General features: G+C 48.6%; 2 non-coding genes across 2 annotated transcripts; both read right to left on the minus strand.

The window, feature by feature from the left end:
* Positions 1 to 733: 733 nt before the first annotated feature.
* Positions 734 to 816, minus strand: trnal-caa (transfer RNA leucine (anticodon CAA)). Its single transcript has one exon. It is a non-coding gene; the product is annotated as a tRNA-Leu (tRNA).
* Positions 817 to 4,561: 3,745 nt separating this feature from the next.
* Positions 4,562 to 4,644, minus strand: trnav-uac (transfer RNA valine (anticodon UAC)). Its single transcript has one exon. It is a non-coding gene; the product is annotated as a tRNA-Val (tRNA).
* Positions 4,645 to 20,840: the final 16,196 nt, after the last annotated feature.

A 20,840-nucleotide genomic window follows, 5' to 3' on the forward strand; every position in this document is an offset into this window, starting at 1 on the left:
TTTTATTGCAACGTTACAAGACCTCCAATCCTCTGGCACCACACCTGTATCCAGTGAGGGATTGGAAAATGATGGTCAGACCTTCCACTATTTCTTAAAAGCAAAATACTGCGGATGCTTGAAATCTGAAACAAAAACAAGAAATGCCGGATTCACTCAGCAGGTCTGGCAGCATCTATGGAAAGAGAAGCAGAGTTAACGTTTCGGGTCAGTGACCCTTCTTCGGAACTTCGGAGTTCCGAAGAAGGGTCACTGACCCGAAACGTTAACTCTGCTTCTCTTTCCACAGATGCTGCCAGACCTGCTGAGTGAATCCGGCATTTCTTGTTTTTGTTCCACTATTTCTTCCCTGGCTTCTTTCAACAGCCTGGGGTACATTTCATCTGGTCCTGATGATTTATCCACATTCAAGGATGCTCATCCCATTAAGACTTCCTCTCTCCTTAAGTTATCACGTCCAATACTTCACACTCCTCCTCCTTTAAACAATATCTGCATCACCCTCTCATTCGGGAAAACAGTAAAGTATTCATTAAGGATATTGGCAACATCTTCCACCCCGATACAAAGGTTACATTTTTGATCTTTTATGTGCCCTGCTGTTTGTTTAGTTGCCTCTTGCTCTAATGTTTTAATGCAACATCTTTGGGTCCATTGTTATTTTGTTTGTCCATGTTCTTTCATGCTTTTTGCCGCTGCTCCCAAACGCCTCCAGTTCAGTCAAAACGCAACATGTCCGAAGTGGGACTCGAACCCACGCCTCCAGTGGAGACTGCGACTTGAACGCAGCGCTTTAGACCGCTCAGCCATCCTGACTGCCTGCGATGTATTAGCAATGCTAAGGAAATTATTCATTCTTTGTGAAAGTATTTGTGAGATTGTGGAAATGTCTGGAAGAGGAAAGACCGGCGGGAAAGCTCGGGCCAAGGCCAATTCTCACTCCTCCCGGGCTGGACTGCAGTTCCCGGTGGGCCGTGTTCACAGGCTCCTGAGAAAGGGTAACTATGCTGAGCGTGTGGGTGCCGGAGCCCCGGTCGATCTGGCTGCTGTGCTCGAGTATCTGACCGCTGAAATCCTCGAGCTGGCCGGTAACGCGGCCCGGGACAACAAGAAGACCCGCATCATCCCCAGACAACTGCAGCTGGCCGTCCGCAACGACGAGGAGCTCAACAAGCTGCTGGGAGGGGAGACCATCGCTCAGGGCGGGGTGCTGCCTAATATCCAGGCCGTGCTGCTGCCTAAGAAAACCAGCACTCAAGAGCTCCCAGAAAAAGTAAAGCGGCCAAAATGTCATCTCATAAACCAAAGGCTCTTTTCAGAGCCACTCACAGTCTCTGTGAAAGGGCTGGTTACTGTCAGGAGGGAGTCAGAGATGGAGTTATTGGAACAGTGGATTGACCTGTTTCACATCTGTCCAGGTGTGTTTTCAGTTCCCTCTCTGCATTTCGCTCTGTTTCTCTGCTCACACATCTCCCCCTCTAGTTAAGTGAAGAACTGAACTACAGGGTGTCAGAATCAACAATTGAATAAATCCCGCTGCCTTCGATTTGATAAATCCCGAGATTATCCCGGTACATTAACGGGAACTGGTTCGGAGCTGATGAATTAATTTAATAATGGAAGTGTCCGGGTTAATTCTCTGTTTTTCATTTGGACAGTTTGAATTGTGTTTTTTTTCTCTCTCTGGTGATCTGAGCGCCGCTTCTCAATGAGAATCTGCTCCCGGAACAGAGTAAATGCAGGAAGGAAGAGGCCATTCTCGGGCTGTGTGTTTCTCTCCTAACCTGATCTGTTTAGACCGCACTGTTCCCAGAGGACGGAATCAGTGAGAGTTGTGCACACACAGGAGCTGAGTCCATTGCAGCGCTTTAATATGTGCCTTCCCCCCGGCCCTCCCTATTCTCCGGACACAGAGCTGTCTGTTTCCCCCGGCGGCGGGATAGAGTCGGGGATTCTCTCCCCGCAGTGTCAGGGTCTGCAACCCCGGGGAACTGGCGGTTTCAGTCAGAGTGACCGAGCTGCCTTACATATCCTGTGTACTAATCTCCAATGGATTCAAATATTAGTGAACTCATTGGGTAATGTTAGTAAATAACCCTCATGTGAACGGACCCGGCTCCATTAATGCCTTCCAAATAAAACTGGGATCCATTTCTTTTCCCCAAATGCCAGCGAACGGATCCCAGGAGCGGGGTTGAGATTGTGCTGAGCAGCAATGAGTCTCCGGTAATGCTGTTTTTTAAATTCCAGATCAGCTCTCAGTCCGACAGGCCTTTTGGGAAAGTGATGTGACAAAACAGAAACCATGTGGCCGCCCCTCCAATCTAATGGGTTTGATGATGAACAGAGATGGCAGCTCTTTCATTTGCTGATTTGGTGGCTCTGAAAAGAGCCCTTGTTACACTTGTTACTGAAGCTGGGTTTTAGGTGCGTTCCCCGCAGATGCGGCGGGCCAGCTGGATGTCTTTGGCCATGATGGACCGGGATCATTCTGGTGAATCTGCTCATTTTCCGGCAGAAGCATCAGTCGCTGTTTGAACTGTTTAAAGTCAGGGGTGTATTAGCAGCCAGAAAGTGAAGGGCAGTTCATTGCTCCCTGCAGCATTATCCGCCTCTTTCAGGAGAAAAGATCAGAAACCGCTCGTTTCTGTCAGTCCCCGAGAAGCCTGTGAGAGGCGGTTAGTCGCTAATTTGTTCCTTTTACAGAGTGGAAGCTGATATTTGTCCCGTTTTAAATTGCTGAACCGGACCTTCCTCCCGCCGCTTACAGTTAACAGATTGACAAATGAAAACGATTCCTAAAATCGCGTCAGGATTTTGTGACGGTACATACAGTAAAACAGAACATAAAATGAGAGGTTTTAAAATTGTTGCATGAAAATTGAAATTTTCCATCACTTCAATTCCTTCCTGCTCTGGAATTGCCAGGCTTTTTCCAATTGGAAAATCTAAGCCAATGAGAACTTCTATTTACTTATATGTGATTCTCCTATTGGTTAAGAATTGGATTGAGAAGCGGTGACCAATCAGAGACAGAGTCAAACTGCGGGGATTCCAGGCCCCCAGTAACTGAGCGGAAACTGTTCAGATTGACAAACCCTGGCAGTAGCTTCACACATTGGACACTTCACACTGAGTCATTCAAGGGCTGGTGTGAGAGAAGCTTCAGATCCTGTCATTACTCTCTGAGTCATTATTCATCTCGAACCAAACAATTAATAAATGTGAAGCAGTGAAGAGACTTTTCATTCTCACTGCAGAATGTGTCATCTGGGGAAATAAGGAACTATTATTTTCGGAGATTCCAGGTACATTCCTCCCTGAACAAATCCATTCCTAACATTCCCGATCACAGCCTATCCCAGCTCCTGTTGTCACCCGACTCCAGCTGAATTGGAGAAACTCATGTGCTGGGATTTGCGTTGTGAGGTGGGGTTTCTCCGCCAGTGTTACTTTCTTACAAACTCTCCCCCTGAATTTGTGAACTGAGACTGCACCGAACACATCCCCAGTTAGAGTGAGGGCCGGACATCCCTCTGTTTTATGACAGAGAGTGCGGAAAGGGCTGGGTGGAGGGGAGTCACCAGGGATCCTGGATTTACTCCAAATCATTTCCATGTGGAATCTGCAGGCGGGGCCTGGACAGGGATCATTTGATCAGGGGATCAGCTCTTTCCTTTGAGATGTGGGTAGCTCTGAGAAGAGCCTTTGTGTTCAGATGTTTACAGGTTTCCCGCGCTTTCACTTCTTTCCAGACCCTGCTTTCTGAGACTTCGCTGCTTTCGGCTTGACCTTGTTCTTCCATGTCTGCACTTTCTTCAGCGCCTTTCCGCCCACCGCACTCTTGCCTTTTTTGACCTTCTTCGCAGGAGACTTTTTCTGAAGCGCTGCTTTCTTCACCGCCTTATTTGGCGTTGCCGCCGCCTTGCTGCTCGTTTTCTTGGCTGTTACTTTCTTTGTTGTCACTTTCTTGTCTTCTGGTTTCTTCACTAAAGATTTCTTGTCTGCTGGTTTCTTCACTGAAGATTTCTTGTCTGCTGGTTTCTTCACTAAAGATTTCTTGGCTGCTGGTTTCTTCACCTTCTTTCCCACTTTTCCCTGGGTTTTCCTTCTTGCTGATTTTCAAGGAGCCGGAGGCGCCCTGTCCCTTGCTCTTCACCAGGGAGCCTTTGCTCACATTCCTCTTGATACTTTGCTTGATCTGGGTCTTGAGCTTCTCCTGAGCGGTGGCAGACCTGCAAGGAATCAACTACCAGCTAGCGTATAAAGCGAGACCAAGGCTTAGGGCCTTCAGTTACCTGGAGGGGAGTCGGAGAGGCAGCGGATCCTGTGAGGAACCACAATCCAGGAAGGATGAGAAGGTCATTGTCAGGGTACAGAGGAGGTTAAGTTAAAGATTTACCAGTTTATAAGCAAGCGCAGAGCCAAGGAACGGTGCTGGGGCAGATCAAATAATAGGAAGCTGTGATCAGTTGGAAGGCAAGAGTGATTAAATGACAGAAGAGATGATGATGCAAGGCAAAAGTCAGGGAAAGAATAAATATCATTTTATAAGCACAGATACCAGTAGTGGGGTTTGAACCCACGCAGACACATGTCTATTGGATCGTAAGTCCAACGCCTTAACCACTCGGCCATCCTGGTACGTTAGCCCACCACTGAAAATGAAATTTAATGTGATGCGGGTGCCATCTGGCCTTTTCCAATATAAAGTTATGACTCCTCTCCCATGCTAAATTGGACCCTTCATTATTTATGAACCTCAATCGGATCACCCCTCAGTCTAGGTTTCTCTAAGGTGTAGGGTCCCAACTCTTTTAGTCTAACTTGATAACCAAGATGTCTTATACTGGGAATTCGTCGAATGTCTCTCCTCTGTACCCTTTCCAAAGCCTCAATATCACCCATCATGTGAGGAGACCAAGACTGGATACAATATTCCAAGTGAGTCCTGACCAAGGTTTCATAAAAGGACAAATTCAGGACATCTCAGATACTGAAGGAGTCCGTGTCCAGAAGCAGCAAGACCTGGACAACATTCAGACTTGGGCTGCTAAGTGGCAAGTAACATTCACACCACATAAGTACCAGGCAATGACCATCTCCAACAAGAGAGAATGTAACCATCTCCCTTTGACGATCAACAGCATTGCCATCGCTGAATCCCCCCACCATCAACATCCTGGGGGTTACCATTGACAAAAGCTGAACTGGACCATTCATATACATACTCTGGCTACAAGAGTAAATCAGATAGTGGGAATTCTGTGATGAGTAACTCAGCTCAAGGCACGTGGTGAAATGCTCATTAGGAGAGCTGGAGAAATGGACTGGTCAGGTGGGCAGAAAAGTGGCAAATGGAACTCAACTTGGAGAAGTGTGAGGTGATGCCTTTGGTGAGGTCAAACACAGCAAAGGAATACAGAATTAATGGGTGAATGCTGAGAGGTGTAGAGGAAGTGAGGGACCTTGAAGTGAATGTCCACAAATCCCTGAAAGTAGCAGGACAGGTTGATAAGTTGGTTGAGAAGGCTTATGGAATCCTTTCCTTTATTAGCCGATGTATAGAATATAAGAGCAGGGAGGTTATGCTGGAACAGTGTCAATCATTAGTTAGGCCACAACTTGAGTTCTGTGTGCAGTTCTGGTCACCTCATTCCAGAAAGGATATAATTGCACTAGAGAGGTTACAGAGGAGATTTACGAGGATGTTGCCAGCTCTGGAAAAATGCAGCGATGAGGAAAGATTGGATCAGCTGGGGTTGAATCGAGGAGGCTGAGGGGAGATTTGATTGAAATGTACAAAATTGTGAGGGGTCTGGATAGAATGGATGGGAAGGGTCTATTTACCTTAGTAGGGAGGTCAGTGACTAGGGGGCATAGATTTAAAGTGATGTGTTGAACAATTAGAGGGGAGATGAGGAAAGGTTTTTTCACCCAGAGGGCTGTGGGAGTCTGGAACTCACTGCCTGTAAGGGTAGCTGAGGCAGAAACCCTCAACTCATTTAAAAGGTGTCTGGATGTGCACCTCAAGTACCTGAACCTGCAGGGCTACGGTCCAAATGCTGGGCAATGGGATTCAGCTGGGTGGCTCGTTTTTTTGGCCTGCCTGTGCTGTAAACTTTCTATGTTCTATGATTCTATGCAGACACAATTGGCCGAATGGCCTCCTTCTGCACTGCAATAATTTTGTGATTTTTGACTCTCCAAAACTTGTCAACCATCTACCAGGCACAAACCAGGATGAGTGCAGCACCAACAATACTCTAGAAACTCGACACTGTCCAGGACAAAGCAGCCGCCTTGATTGTCACCCCATTCACCACCTGAAACATTCACTCCCTTCATCACTGACGCACAGTGGCAGTAGTGTGTACCATCTGCCAGATGCACTGCTGCAACTCACCAAGGCTCCGCAGACAGCACCTTCCAAACCGAAGACCTCCACCACTTTGAAGTACAAGGACTGCAGATGCATGGAAACACCACGATGTGCAAGCTCCCCTCCAAGTCACACACCATCTGATCTGCAAATATATCGCTGTTCATGCACTGATGCTGGGTCAAATTCCTGGATCTCCCTTCCTAACAGAACTGTGGGTGTACCTACACCACATGGAGTGCAGCAACTCAAGAAGGGAGCTCACCGCCACCTTGTCAAGGACAATTAGGGGTGGGTAACAAATTCTGGCCTTGCCAGTGTCGCTCACATCCCATGAAAGAATATGCCTCATTTTATACTCAATTGTCCTCTGAATGCAGCCCAACCCTCTATTTGCTCCAACTATCACTTCACAGCATTGCTGCTGTACCTTTAGAGATCTGTGCACTAGAACATCCAGATCTCTGCTCAAAATTATTTTCTTTTTTCCACCTACTTTAATGTTTTTCCCTGAAGGGTGTATGAATGTTGAGCATTCGCCCTGTCCACATGAATAACACTGCACTTACCCAAATTAAACATAATTTACCAGTCATGAACCCAATCTTCCAACACATTAAGATCAGCCTGAAATAGTCGAGTATCGTCTACAGTCTGAACACTCGCACAGATCTTCAAATCATCTGTAAATTTACAGATGGTGCCCCCTACACCTACATCCAGATCATTAATAAAAATAGTAAAGAGCAACAGTCCCAACACCGATCCCTGTGGGACACCACTGGTAACTGGTCTCCAAACAGATCCAGATCCATCTGTAACTACTTTCTGCCTACGTCGTGCCAGTCAGTTCCCAATCCAGATCAATATATTACCACTGATACCAGGGACTTTAATCTTATAGAGAAGCCTCTTGTGTGGAACCTTATCAAAATCTTTTGACTGAGATCTGCTAATTGAACACAGGCCGGGGATGAGGCCTAGGCCTGTCCTGCTTTGTGTGTGGGTCTCAGGACCACACAAGGTGAGATCAGCTCACTGAGCACAGGCCCATCCTGCTCTATATGGTGCTCAGTACCTCACCAAATGAGAATAACTAACACACCACAGGCCATGGAGCCTCGGCCCATCCTTCCCTGATTGCGGTTCAGTGCCAACCAGGTCAGATCAGCTAATTCAGCACAGGCCGGAGATGGAAGCTGGATCTTTCCTGCTCTGGGGACTCCGTACCATACCAGGTGCGATGAAGTAAAATACCACAGGCCGGGGATGGAGCCTGAGATTTCCCTGTTCTGTGTGGGGCTCTGGACAACAACGTGTGAGAAGAACTATCATCCCTCAGGCTGAGGAAGGAGCCTGGGCCCATTCTGTTCTGTGTGGCTCCTACCACACTGAGTGGGATCAGTTAACACAACACAGGCCATGAATACAACCAGGACCTTTCCTGCTCCGTGTGGCTCAGTATCACACCAGGTGGCATCAGCTAACACAGCACAGGCTGGGGCTGGGGCTGGAGCCTGGGCCCGCCCTGCTCTGTGGGTTCAGTAACAACCCGTAAGATGAACTTTTTTCAAAAGACTTCAGTGTATTTATCTCTGTCCAACACTCTGAGGCAGCTTTCTGTGTTTATAAAGAGTGTAATTTATTGACTGGTCTCTTGGATCAAACAGGGTAACAGACAGAGGTCTGTGTGCAGAGGGTTTGGGGGTGAGCTCTGATTCCTAACCCTTTCTGGATTGTGAGGAATAAAGAATGAATGAGAGAGAGAGAATGTGGGAGAAGGGATGATGGAAGAATTTGTCCGTGAACCTGATTAAAAGTGGCTCAAACGCAAGATAATATTAAGATATCAAGAGCAGAACATTAACATAATCTGAGTTCCGCGATCTGGTCGGGTCCCATTCCCCTGAAGTGAGGAATGAACGGGTGGGGAAATTCCGCCTGGAGTTATATTTGTCTCCAATGAAGATGAGTTCACAGTGAGGCTGGAATAGCTCAGTTGGGAGAACACTGGATTGAAGAACCAGGATACAATCCCTGGATTCATCAGTTTTAATTTGGTGTCTCCTTCATTTTAAGTAGAGAGAATCAGAGGCGAGATTTTCCACTCTTGACCCCATGGGCTGAATTTTAAACTAACGGTGCGGCTCTCGGCAGAGGCACCGGAAGTGGGTGCCGTCACCACACGAGTGAAATGTGGCCGACCGACCCCGATCACGGAGCAGCCCACCAATTAATGAAGGGGAGGCGTGGGGCCCATGTAAACAAGGACCAGAGGTAGGGAACGAGGCACCGATGGCACCGACATCTGACACAACGGCAGGTGCTGGCACCATATTGAAAGGGCTTCCAGACCTGCATTCACTGCTGCCTGGTTTAAAGGAGTGTCTTCCTGAGAGCCCTCTGCTGCCCCAGAACCCGTTCTGCTGCCTCTGCTGCCCCAGGACCCATTCTGCTGCCTCTGCTGTCCCAGAACCCGTTCTGCTGCATCTGCTGCCCCAGGATCCGTTCTGCTGCCCCAAGACCCGTTCTGCTGCCTCTGATGCCCCAGGACCCGTTCTGCTGCCCCAGGACCCGTTCTGCTGCCTCTGCTGCTCCAGGACCCGTTCTGCTGCCCCAGGACCCGTTCTGCTGCCTGTGATGCCCCAGGACCCGTTCTGCTGCCCCTGGACCCGTTCTGCTGCCTCTGCTGCTCCAGGACCCGTTCTGCTGCCCCAGGACCCGTTCTGCTGCCTCTGCTGCCCCAGGACCCGTTCTGCTGCACCAGGACCCGTTCTGCTGCCTCTGCTGCTCCAGGACCCATTCTGCTGCCCCAGGACCCATTCTGCTGCCTCTGCTGCCCCAGGACCCGTTCTGCTGCCTCTGCTGCTCCAGGACCCGTTCTGCTGCATCTGCTGCCCCAGGACCTGTTCTGCTGCCTCTGCTGCCCCAGGACCTGTTCTGCTGCCTCCGCTGCCCCAGGACCAGTTCTGCTGCATCTGCTGCCCCAGGACCTGTTCTGCTGCCTCTGCTGTCCCAGGACCAGTTCTGCTGCCTCTGCTGCCCCAGGACCAGTTCGCTGCATCTGCTGCCCCAGGACCTGTTCTGTTGCATCTGCTGCCCCAGGACCAGTTCTGCTGCATCTGCTGCCCCAGGACCAGTTCTGCTGCCTCCGCTGCCCCAGGACCTGTTCTGCTGCCTCTGCTGCCCCAGGACCAGTTCTGCTGCATCTGCTGCCCCAGGACCTGTTCTGCTGCATCTGCTGCCCCAGGACCTGTTCTGCTGCCTCCGCTGCCCCAGGACCTGTTCTGCTGCCTCTGCTGCCCCAGGACCTGTTCTGCTGCATCTGCTGCCCCAGGACCTGTTCTGCTGCCTCCGCTGCCCCAGGACCTGTTCTGCTGCCTCTGCTGCCCCAGGACCTGTTCTGCTGCATCTGCTGCCCCAGGACCTGTTCTGCTGCCTCTGCTGCCCAGGATCCGTTCTGCTGTCACTGATGCCCCAGGACCCGTTCTGCTGTCTCTGCTGCCTGATAGGTAAGGAGCTGAATGCGAGCCTGCAGTGACCATGGTCCAATGGTTTGGCGATGCCTTCCTGCAGGTTCGCCTCCAGGTGACAACAGATAGGTGGAAGATTCTCTTCCCCAGGGATGGGAGGTGGAGACCTGTCCACCTGACCAAGCAAAGCTGCTTTGAGATAGTAGGTGAAGTCAGCAGCCGTGGGGTCACCCCCAAGACATGGATCCAGTGCACGAAGTGGGTCAATGACCGGATCCGGGCTGCTCAGGCGCAAACTCAAAACACTTTGGACCCTTTGGACATTGCGCATGGCAGAGTGAGAGGGAGTGTTTGGTGGAAAGGGAGTGACCACCCAGTCATGTGTATTGGGGAAGGGCAGCAGGACATGCTGCCTGAGGTTTGGCTGCATCTCGGTGGGAGGTGCACATCAGTCATTGAATAAACTCACACAGTCCCTCGAGAGGGGCCACATGCAGGAGGAATATGTGTGTCCACATCATGGACTGCTGGACTATCACCATCAGAGATATTGGGTTTGTCCCCGCTGGGAGACTAACTTTGTTGATCATAGTGGCTGCAGGAGAAGACAGCCCACAATCGGAAAGAGCATGTCAAGACTGGCAGTGGATGCCTTATCTCCATGTCCTCATTCCGATGGAGGAGGAGGCCATGGAACAGGCAGGGCAGCAAAGCAGCTGCTCCATAGCTGATGGAGAGACAGGGACACCTACCTAAGAGAGTGAGTGAACATCTCCTGGGGCACAAGGGAGCATCTGCTGCAAAGGAGCCACACTGCTCATCTGTTCACCACTGCATCAATGGAGCTGCACAGTAGGGGTGGTTGGAATGTCACGATGGGCAGACCCTAACCCTTCAATGTCCCTGTTGTCACATGCAGGCTGGGATGAACGACAAGAGCGAAGAGCTGGAGAGACTGTGGGACAACCAGACACCTCTGAGGAGGAGGAGGGAGCCTCAGATGGTGCACCATCACCTCATTCCCCTGCACCCTCCACCAGCACAGAAACCCTCACTCGGTGGGTATCCACTTGCTGTTAGATTTGGGCACACAAGCTGGTGAGCACGTCACAGACAGGCCCGGGCAGCTGACGGAGGCTGTGATAGCCGAGGCCACTGGCAGTTGGAAGTCTGTGGGAGGCCAGGCCCATGCTGAGTCCCAGGCTGATGACGTGCCTCTGGTGTCACCAGCAACACGGGAAATATTGCAGCTGCAGCAAGAGGTCAGGCAACATCTGGCAGAGTTGCCAGAGGTTATGTGTACCCAAGTTCGGATGATGGAGGAGTCCATCCAGGCCTTGCATGCTGTACTGTCTCTGATGGGGGTGTGTCTGGCTTCCTTCCTTGAGAGATTGGTGACTCTGATGGAGAGCCAGATCCAGCCGACCAATCAGTGGCTGCCGGAGATGTGCGCAGACTTGCACTCCATCGCTTTGTCCATGAGCTCCATCCAGCGGTGACAAGGTGAGAGGGGGGACGTGGCACCTGAACTCTTCACCAGGTCCACGTCCCTCTCAGGTCAGCAGCGAGGTACAAGTGTGTCTGATAAGGGGGAGGAGCAGCTGGCTGCTACATCTGGGGTCTCCTCTCAGGGTGTTCCTGGTGTGGACAGTAGCTCCAAAGCCCCTCTGCGAGTGACACAAGTGATGCCAGTGCCTGCCTCCATCATCCTCGATGACAGAGTGGGGTCCCTGTACCTGTGCAGGAGGCCCTCAGTGTGCCGGGGCCCTCCAGGCCTCAGGCAGCAAGAGGACGGCCACCAATGTCATCCCAAGCCATGGGGCAGCAAGGTCAGCAGCCTGTCTCCATCTCAGTTGACAGAGCAGGGGGAGCACCACGTAGGAGCACCCGGAAAAGATTTAAGAAGAGCACCTAGATTCACTGAGGGGTTCACGGGTGAATGTACATTCCAGATGGATAGGGTTGTGTTTGGTGTCACACGGAATATAGAAATGATGTTCTCTCACTATGTCTCCTTCTTATTGTTGATACACTTTGGGACTTCATTTAAACCCTTCCTCCCAAGGGGCTGGAAGTGAGGGACCAAGCCCTGAGTTTACAAAGCTTCGGCCTTGTCACTGTGCGATGTGTACCTGGACGCTGCAGAACAGAAGGAAGGAGGTGACAACAGGGCTGCTTAAAGCTAAGACTTTATTGCTGTGGTTCCAGAAGGTGGTTAGGCTCAAAGGAAACTTGAATGTATAAGGGTGTCTCATGTCTCCCTTGTGTGTATCTCATGGCCCCTTTCCTGCTGTGCCTGAGGGTCTTCATCTGGCACTGCTTGGGCAGCATCCTCCTCCACATCCTCATCATCAGAGGAGACACTACACTCCACGATATCCTCAATAGTCAACACCTCACCCCTCTGTAATGCCAGATTGTGCTGTGCACAGCAAACCACCACGATATGCGAGACCCTCGCCGGGACATACTGAAGGGCTCCACTGGATCGATCTAGGCACCTGAATCTCATCTTCAGGAGACCAATGGCCTCCTTGATGGTCGCTCGGGTTGACCCGCAGCAGGTGTTGTACCTCTCCTCTGCATCCGTGCGTGGGTTCCTCACAGACGTCAGTAGTCATGTCCTCAGTGGGTAGCCCTTGTCTCCAAGGATCCATCTCTGAAAGCGGATGGGGCCGCGGAAAGGTTCTGGCACCTGGGAGTGCCTTGGTATGCAGGCGTTGTGGCTGCTTCCCGGGATTTGTGCAAACACCTATGGGATCCATTTGCAGTGGTCGCAGACCAATTGCACACTGAGCAAGTGGAAGCCCTTCCTGTTGAAGGCTGCTGGCTGGTCTGCAGGAGCCTTGATGGTCACATGGGTGCAGTCAATGACACCCTACACCTGGTGGAATCCAGCGATGGCCCCGAATCCTATAGCTCTCTCAGCTTGACTGTTTGGATCAATGTGCACATAGTCACCGGCCCTCCTGAACAGGACATTGGTGACCTCCTTGATGCACTGATTCACTACAGACTGTGAGATTCCACATATATCTCCAGTGGATCCCCGCAATGATCTGGTGGTGAAGAAGTTCAGTGGCACGGTGACCTTCAGTGACACTGGCATCAGGTGCCCACCAAGTCGCAGGGGGCACAGCTGCATCATGGCAGAGAGATCAGTGACGACCTCCGTGGAGAGGTGCAGTCTGCGGAGACACTGTCACTCGGACATCTGCAGGTAGTTGAACCTCGGCTGACGTGTTCCTCTGCCTCCTTCTCCAGCCTCATGTTTGAGGCTGGCCTTCCTGTGGGCCCCCAAGCTGCTGTGGTGCCCCTGCTGGTGCCTGCGCCTCCCTCCCTTCCTCTCTACTCCTCCTCCTCCTCCTCAATGGGAGCCTCGAATCCAATGAGAGCCTCGAATGAGGCCCATGACAGGTTGCCCGTCCCTGAGTGCAAGGCCTTCACAGTAAACAACACCCAGCCACATTTACCTCACTTGTCATCCTCAATGAGGTGGCACTGCCCCAATGACACCCTGGTGTGGCTCACCCTGCAGAGCTGGCACATTGGCCCCCACTCCTGACAGTGTTTCCCGATGCCCTTTCCCCCTCCACCCTTGCTGCCAAGTTTTGCTGCCTCACCCGATAGCTTCCCAGTGAAGACAACACTCAGCTCCCACCTCCCAGTCACCTCCTTTAACCAGGCGAGTCTCTGAAACCCCGTGGTTCCCGTGTGCTATTAGTTCAATTGGATCCAGTGAATAAAATTGCTGACAATTGGACTCATAAATACTTTAAATGCCTTCTTGCCGTGTGGATGTGCGAAGTCTGCCCTCCATGTCAGCCGCCGACAGAAAAATCCTGTCCAACGTCTTCCATCCCTATTTTATACACCCCCCCTCCCCGGCCTCCATTCCCGTCTCCAACGGTCCCTTAAAATTCTGGCCCATGTCTCTAAGACGAATGGGAGTGAAACTACAGCTGCTCCTTAGACTGAACAGGGAGAGCTGCTCTCTCTGTGTTTAAAGTGAATGAATCTGATCTTTACCTTGTCTTACTGGAACGTTCACTGTCTGGTGATGTCTGTTTGAAAATGTTTTCCTGTTATATTAATGGAGCAGAGGAGCAGATGTGAGGTACTGTTGAACAGAGAGGTTTGGAAGTGGGTGAAGGGGTGGAGTGACGGTGTGAGTGAGAGGTGCAGTGAGTTGGCCGTTCTCAATAGAGTGTCAGGAATGAAGGTCAGAGGAACAGACCAGGCTGGAAACACAGAAAGAGCGAGGAGAAGCTGGTGTGAAAAACAGAGATTAAACAACGGGCTTGTTCATTTGGTTTGGGTCTGGTGTTTAGAATACCCGGAATCTGGGTTCACTTCCCTTCCAACTCAGCGAATTGTTTCAACATTATGTTCATAAAACCATAGAATGATACCCAAAGAAGGAGACCATTTGGTCCATTGTGTCAGTGCTGTCTCCTGTAATCTGTACATTTTTCCTTCCAGTATTTATCCCTATCGCTTTTCAAAGTTACGACTGAATCTGCTTTCAAGTCCTGATCAGACAGTGCATTCCAGATCACAACACATCACTGTATAAAAAATCATTCCTCATTTCGCCTCTGGTTCTTTTCTCAATCACCTGATAAATACATCCTCTGGTTACTGACCCTTTTGCCACTGGAAACAATTTCTCCTTATTTCACTTATTGAAAACCTTCTAGATGATGTCACATACTAGACTGCCAGTAAAACTGAAGCCCATGGAATAAAACGGACAATGACAGCATGCATATGAAGTTTGCAGACTGATAGGAACATAGGAGCAGGAGTAGGCCATTCAGCCCGTCGAGACCACCCTGCCATTCAATATGATGATGACTGATCGTCCACTTCAATGCCTTTTTCCCACACTATCTCCATATCCCCTCTGTCATTTGTATTTAGAAATCTGTCAATCTCTGCTTTAAACATACTCAATGACTGAGCTTCCACAGCCCTCTGAGGTAGAGAATTCCAAAGATTCACAACCCACTGAGTGAAGAAATTTCTCCTCATCTCTGTCCTAAGTGGCTTTCCCCTTACGTTGAAATTGTGTCCCCTGGTTCTAGACTCCTCAACCGGGGGAAACATCTTAGCTTCATCTACCTGTCTATCCCTTTAAATATTTTGTAAGTTTCAATGAGATCACCTCTCATTCTTCAAAACTCTAGAGAATACAGTCCCAGTTTCCCCAATCTCTCTTCATTTGACAGTCCCGCCATCCCGGGAACAAGTCTGGTGAACCTTCGTTGCACTCCCTCTATGGCAATGATATCCTTCCGAAGGTAAGGGGAACAAAACTTCACACAGTATTCCAAAGTGCAATCCAACCAAGGTTATATACAAATGAAGCAAGACTTCACTACTCCTGTACTCAAATCCTCTTGCGATAGAGGCTAACATATCATTAGACTTCCTAATTGCTTGCTGCACCTGCATGTTAGCTTTCAGTCACTTATTGACAAGGACACCCAGGCCCCTTTGTACATTCACACTCTTACCATTTAACAAATAATCTGCACATCTGTTTCTCCTACCAAAGTGGATAACCTCACATTTTTACACATTATATTTCATGTGCCACTTTCTTGTCCACTCACTAAGTCTGTCCAAATTCCCTTGAAGCCACTTTGCAACTTCCTCACAACACACATTCCCACCTAGTTTTGTGTCATCTGCAAACTTGGAAATACTACATTTGGTCCCCGCATCCAAATCATGTGAACAACTGGGTCACAGTGTGGTGGTGAACAGTTGTATTTCTGTCTGGAGGAAGGTTTACAGTGGGTTCCCCATGGTTCCTCATAACCTCAGTTCTGTGCAGAGACTGGAAAAGCTGGGGTTGTTCTCCTTGGAGCAGAGCAAGTTCAGAACAACTTTGACAGAGTTAGAATCAAGGAATCAAATGGTTACAGTACAGAAGGAGACCATTCAGTCCATCATGTCCATGACAGCTCTTTGCAAGAGCAGATCAGCTAATTCCACTCCTCTGCCCTTTCATTGTAGCCCTGCAAATTTTCTCTATTCAGGTGTTTATCCAATTCCCTTTTGAAAACCACGATTGAATCTGCCTCCAGCACACTCTCAGGCAGTGTATTCCAGATCCGATCCACTCACTCTGTCCCACACCACGGTATCATTGCAGAAAATCTTTTCTGTTCATTTCATCCCTCAAAAATAATTGAAATGAAATGTTTATTAGGAAATGCACAACATAAAAAGGAGAGAGAAATAAATGCTGAGTAAAATAGAAGTCAATGTTTGGAAGGTCAAAGAGCAAAAGATGTAACTTTTATTCTGGATGAGTGAGAGGAATATATCACACTTTGGGGCTTTTGTAAGAGGATTTACTGATAAACCTGGGATTTGAGAGGAAGCTGGTTCATGGTTTACAGAACAAATTCAGCCCCTGGGGTGGAGCCAACAGCTGCACCGTCCAATAACAGACAGGACGGGGACACTGTCTCAGGCCTGGTGAGCTCAGTCGATGAAAGCATGAAACTCTGAATCTCAAGTTTTTGAGTTTGAGCCCACGGTGGGTGTTTTCTATTTCCTTATTAGGCTGATTTTACAGGCATTCTCCAGCTCTGAATTCCTCGGCAGAGAGTTCAAGGAGTGTTTGAAATGAGATTCAACAGCAGTATGAGAAAGTCTCTCCTTGATTCAGGACTCTTACCTCTCTGCAGCATCTCGCTGCTGAAGATTGAACTTTTTCTCATTTCATTCTCAGCTCAGGGTCAGTGTGGATCACTGGGACTTCTGGCTGTCTCCCACTTCACAATCCATCAGTGCTGAGAAATCAATGGGGAATATTACTCACATGTTGTAATGTTTTATAAATACTTGAATGTATTTCACACTGTGTCCAACAGTGTGAATCTTCCCTGGTATATCAGCTCACCAACACTTCAACAGAACATTCACATAATGTGAGCTCTGAGATCTGTTCAGATCCCATTCCCAAGACCTGGAAAGTGGGATTGGGCTGGATCACTCTTTTTCAGCTGGCACAGACACGATTGCTAAATGGTCTCATTCTGTGCCATAAATTTTCACCATTTTCTATGTTCTATGAAGTGAGGTGTGATTGGGAGGGGCAATTCCACCAGGGTTATATTTTCTACCAAAAGAATGACACAAGGGATACTACACATTTTTATTCATTCATTCATGCGATGTGGGCATCGCTGGCTAGGCCAGCATTTATTGCCCATCCCTAATTGCCCATGAGAAGGTGGTGGTGAACTGCCTTCTTGAACCGCTGCAGTCCATGTGGGGTAGGTACACCCACAGTGCTGTGAGAAAGGGAGTTCCAGGATTTTGACCCAGCGACAGTGAAGGAACGGCGATATAGTTCCAAGTCAGGATGGTGTGTGGCTTGGAGGGGAACTTGCAGGTGGTGGTATCCCGTGCATTTGCTGCCCTTGCCCTTCTCGGTGGTAAAGGTCGCTGGTTTGGAAGGTGCTGTCGAAGGAGTCTTGGTGCATTGCTGCAGTGCATCTTGTAGACGGTACACACTGCTGCCACTGTGTGCCGATGGTGGAGGGAGTGAATGTTTGTAGATGGGGTGCCAATCAAGTGGGCTGCTTTGTCCTGGATGGTGTTGAGATTCTTGAGTTGGAATTGCACCCATCCAGGCAAGTGGAGAGTATTCCATCACACTCTTGACTTGGGAATTGCAGATGGTGGACAGGCTTTGGGGAGTCAGGAGTCATGGATGAGTGAGAGGAATATATCACACTTTGGGGCTTTTGTAAGAGGATTTATTGATACACCTGGGATTTGAGAGGAAGCTGCTTCATGGTTTACAGAACAAATTCAGCCCCTGGGGTGGAGCCAACAGCTGCACTGTAATTACTCATCTCAGGATTCCAAGCCTCTGACCTGCTCGTCTAGTCAAGTTATTTGTATGGCTCCCCATGGTAACCTCCATGATGTTGATGGTGGGGGATTCAGTGATTGAAATGCCATTGAATGTCAAGGGGAGATAGTTAGATTCTCTCTTGTTGGAGATGGTCATTGCCTGGCACTTGTGTGGTGCGAATGTTACTTGCCACTTATCATCCCAAGCCTGTGAGACTGAAATAGCTCAGTTGGGAGTGTGTTAGACTGAAGATCCCTGGTTCAATCTGGGGTTTTGGCAGTTCTCCTTTATTCTGCATCGCCCTTTGGTTTTGACTCTTGAGCTGCACAATTTACACTGAAATTATTTACCCAACTCTGAAGGTTGGATTGGAAGAGAGAGATATCAAGGATGGGAAATATTTACATTGTCTGCTTTTGCTTATTCTCTATCTCCTTGTGTCCTTTTCCCCAGTTTTTGAATCTTTCGGGGCCGGGTGAACATTTGATTTGCTGCACATGTCCCAAACGGAAGCCTTTTCCACATCTCTGGGCGGTCAGACTTGCTCTGTCTGTTTTTGCTGCTCGTGACCATTAACGAGAACAGGCCACGAGTTCAATGTTTATCAGCAAACGGAAGATAATTGGAAAGAATTCTGTGTTACTCCAGACCAGTGACAAAGATGCAATGGATGTTATTCAAAATAAATTCCCTTTGACATTTGATGTAAACGTGTTTGCATCTAAAAGTTGGATTTTAAGTGTTACAAAAATGTGTCAAATTAATGACTGACCATGTGACAGCGCACATGGGGATCAAATCCACAGCCTTGTTGTTATCAACACTGCGTCCTAACCAAATGAACTAAGCGGCCGATAGACAGAGCCAGGTATGGGTTTGAGCCGCACGCTGTGCGGTTTGTGTTTTATTTCTCACACTGGGTGACAGAGCAATTGTACAAACAATGGACACATCACATCCCTGAAACATTGTTCTGATATAAAACAGTGTGAAATAAGAATTGAGCATGGAAATGGAACGGAACCAGAAATCAGGACTTTAATCTATTAAAGTTGATCTTGAAATTCTACCATGCACGAACATTCCAAGAGAACGAACTCTCTTCTGATATAAAATCCAGGAACTTGAGCTGCTGTAAAATATAAGTGAGCCTGACATGATTTGAACACACAACCTTCTGATCTGGTGTCAGACGCGCTACCGTTGCGCCACAAGCTCACAGATGAAGCAAAGTTTTCCATTCCTGGCAGATTTACTTCTTGTTTAGATTCAGTGATTGAAATTAATTCAATCCTCAACTGACCTCCGCTCTGAAAAGGCCTGCCACCCGACCTGAACCCAGCGGGACCCGACGACCTGTGTCGGGTCCGGGTCGTGTTGGTTCGCTCTTCCGGGTCTGGCTTTCGGGCTCGGGTCAGGTCGGGCCAGGTTCGGGTCGGGCTGGGTCCAGGTCGGGCTGAGTCCGTGTCGGACACACACAGGAAGTATTACATTTAAATCTGCTGGGAAGTTGAGTTTAATAAGTGTCAAAAGTTGAAAAGCCAACCTAAGCTGGGAGTCCGGGTCATCAAGGAGGGAAACTCTGAGTCTGCTCAGTGAGCAAGTGAGCATCTCGATGACGTCATTGCGCTCATGCTGCAGCTTCCTGTCGATTCGGAATCGGGAGGGAGGGAAAGTGAACATTCCGGTGGTCGGGTAAGGCTCGGGTCGGTTAGGGCGCGGGAATAAATGGAGATACTCGGGCCGGGTCGGGCTCGGGTCCAATGTGGTTCTGTCAGGTTCGTGTCGGGTTTTTTTTCCTGACAGTTCAGTGCCTTATTTAAACTATTACTTGGAGTTCTGTTTTACAGGGTCTCGGCTGTTTAAGTGTTTCCCAGACCCACTACTCTGATTAATCAGACATTTTGCTGCTAACTGCTGCTGCTACAATTGAAATGTAAAAAAGAATTTCCAGTGACCTGCAACCAATGGACAAATACATTTCAGAAAGATAAAGCTCATTCACCAATCCACAAATGTGTCTTTCTGCTTATATTTATAAACAACTCCTTCTCTCCACTATGAGAACTATACAATCACTACAGTTATTTGAAAGTTAGTATAAGATGTTCCAGTTCATCAATTTTAAAACTGCAGCAGGTATTTTCCAGAAAACTTCTCTGTTGGAACCTCAGTCCCATTTAGATTGAAAGTGGACAATTAATGTATTCACTTGTTCATTGTGGACAGGTGTCTGACTTAGAATAAATCTCATTAACTTTCAATGAGGTGGCAGTATTTCTGTGCTCCCATTTTACACAGTCTGTCCTGTTCATGCACCATGTTTTTGTTCTCCTCTCCCATTCTCCTCAGGATACAGATTGCAAGCATCATCAATCTAGCTGTTGAAAAGTATTGGAAGAATCTGGTCACACAGGTATTGAAACATTCATTTTCTGCCATTTTACAAGTTGGTTGCTTTAAACACAGTACGATGTGCAATCATCTTGAAAAGAGATTCTCTTCAATATCCAATACAAACTGAATTACAAACCTGACAGACAAACACAGGAGAACAAGTGACCAGTGAACACAAACCTCATGGTGCTCATTTTCAGATTTATTGCAGTCATCCGAGAAACAAGTGAAAGAATATTCCAATGAAATGATTTGGAAAGTCGGTGTGACTTTTGTTGGTGTTTTCTTTGCTCTGTTGGTGAAACTTTCTTGCACCTGACTCCTGTTCATGTCTCTGTTTCCTCGATTGAATGAGGAAGGAGGTATTTGATCAGAAATCAACTGGATTGTGTACCTTTGAGAGGGGATTTCTGCACCATCAGGGCTGGAAACAGGAGTGAGTGAAAGACAATGTGTGGAGTTTGATTTTGTACAGAGGGAGAGCAAATCTAACAGGACTGTGAGATATTGGCCTGGATTTTACAGCCCCAATAGCGGTGAATTCTGAGACTTTCACTGCTATTGAGGGTCTGAACAGCACTGCAACTGCTGGTACATGCACACACTAACACCAGCATCTGGAAGTTGTGGTGGTGAGAAATGTGCTTAGAAGGAGCCTCTGATCATAATCGCACCAGCCCACTCTTTAAAGTGACAGGGACCTGTA

The sequence above is a fragment of the Heterodontus francisci genome, unplaced genomic scaffold, assembly GCF_036365525.1.
Source record: "Heterodontus francisci isolate sHetFra1 unplaced genomic scaffold, sHetFra1.hap1 HAP1_SCAFFOLD_86, whole genome shotgun sequence".
Classification (NCBI taxonomy): domain Eukaryota; kingdom Metazoa; phylum Chordata; class Chondrichthyes; order Heterodontiformes; family Heterodontidae; genus Heterodontus; species Heterodontus francisci.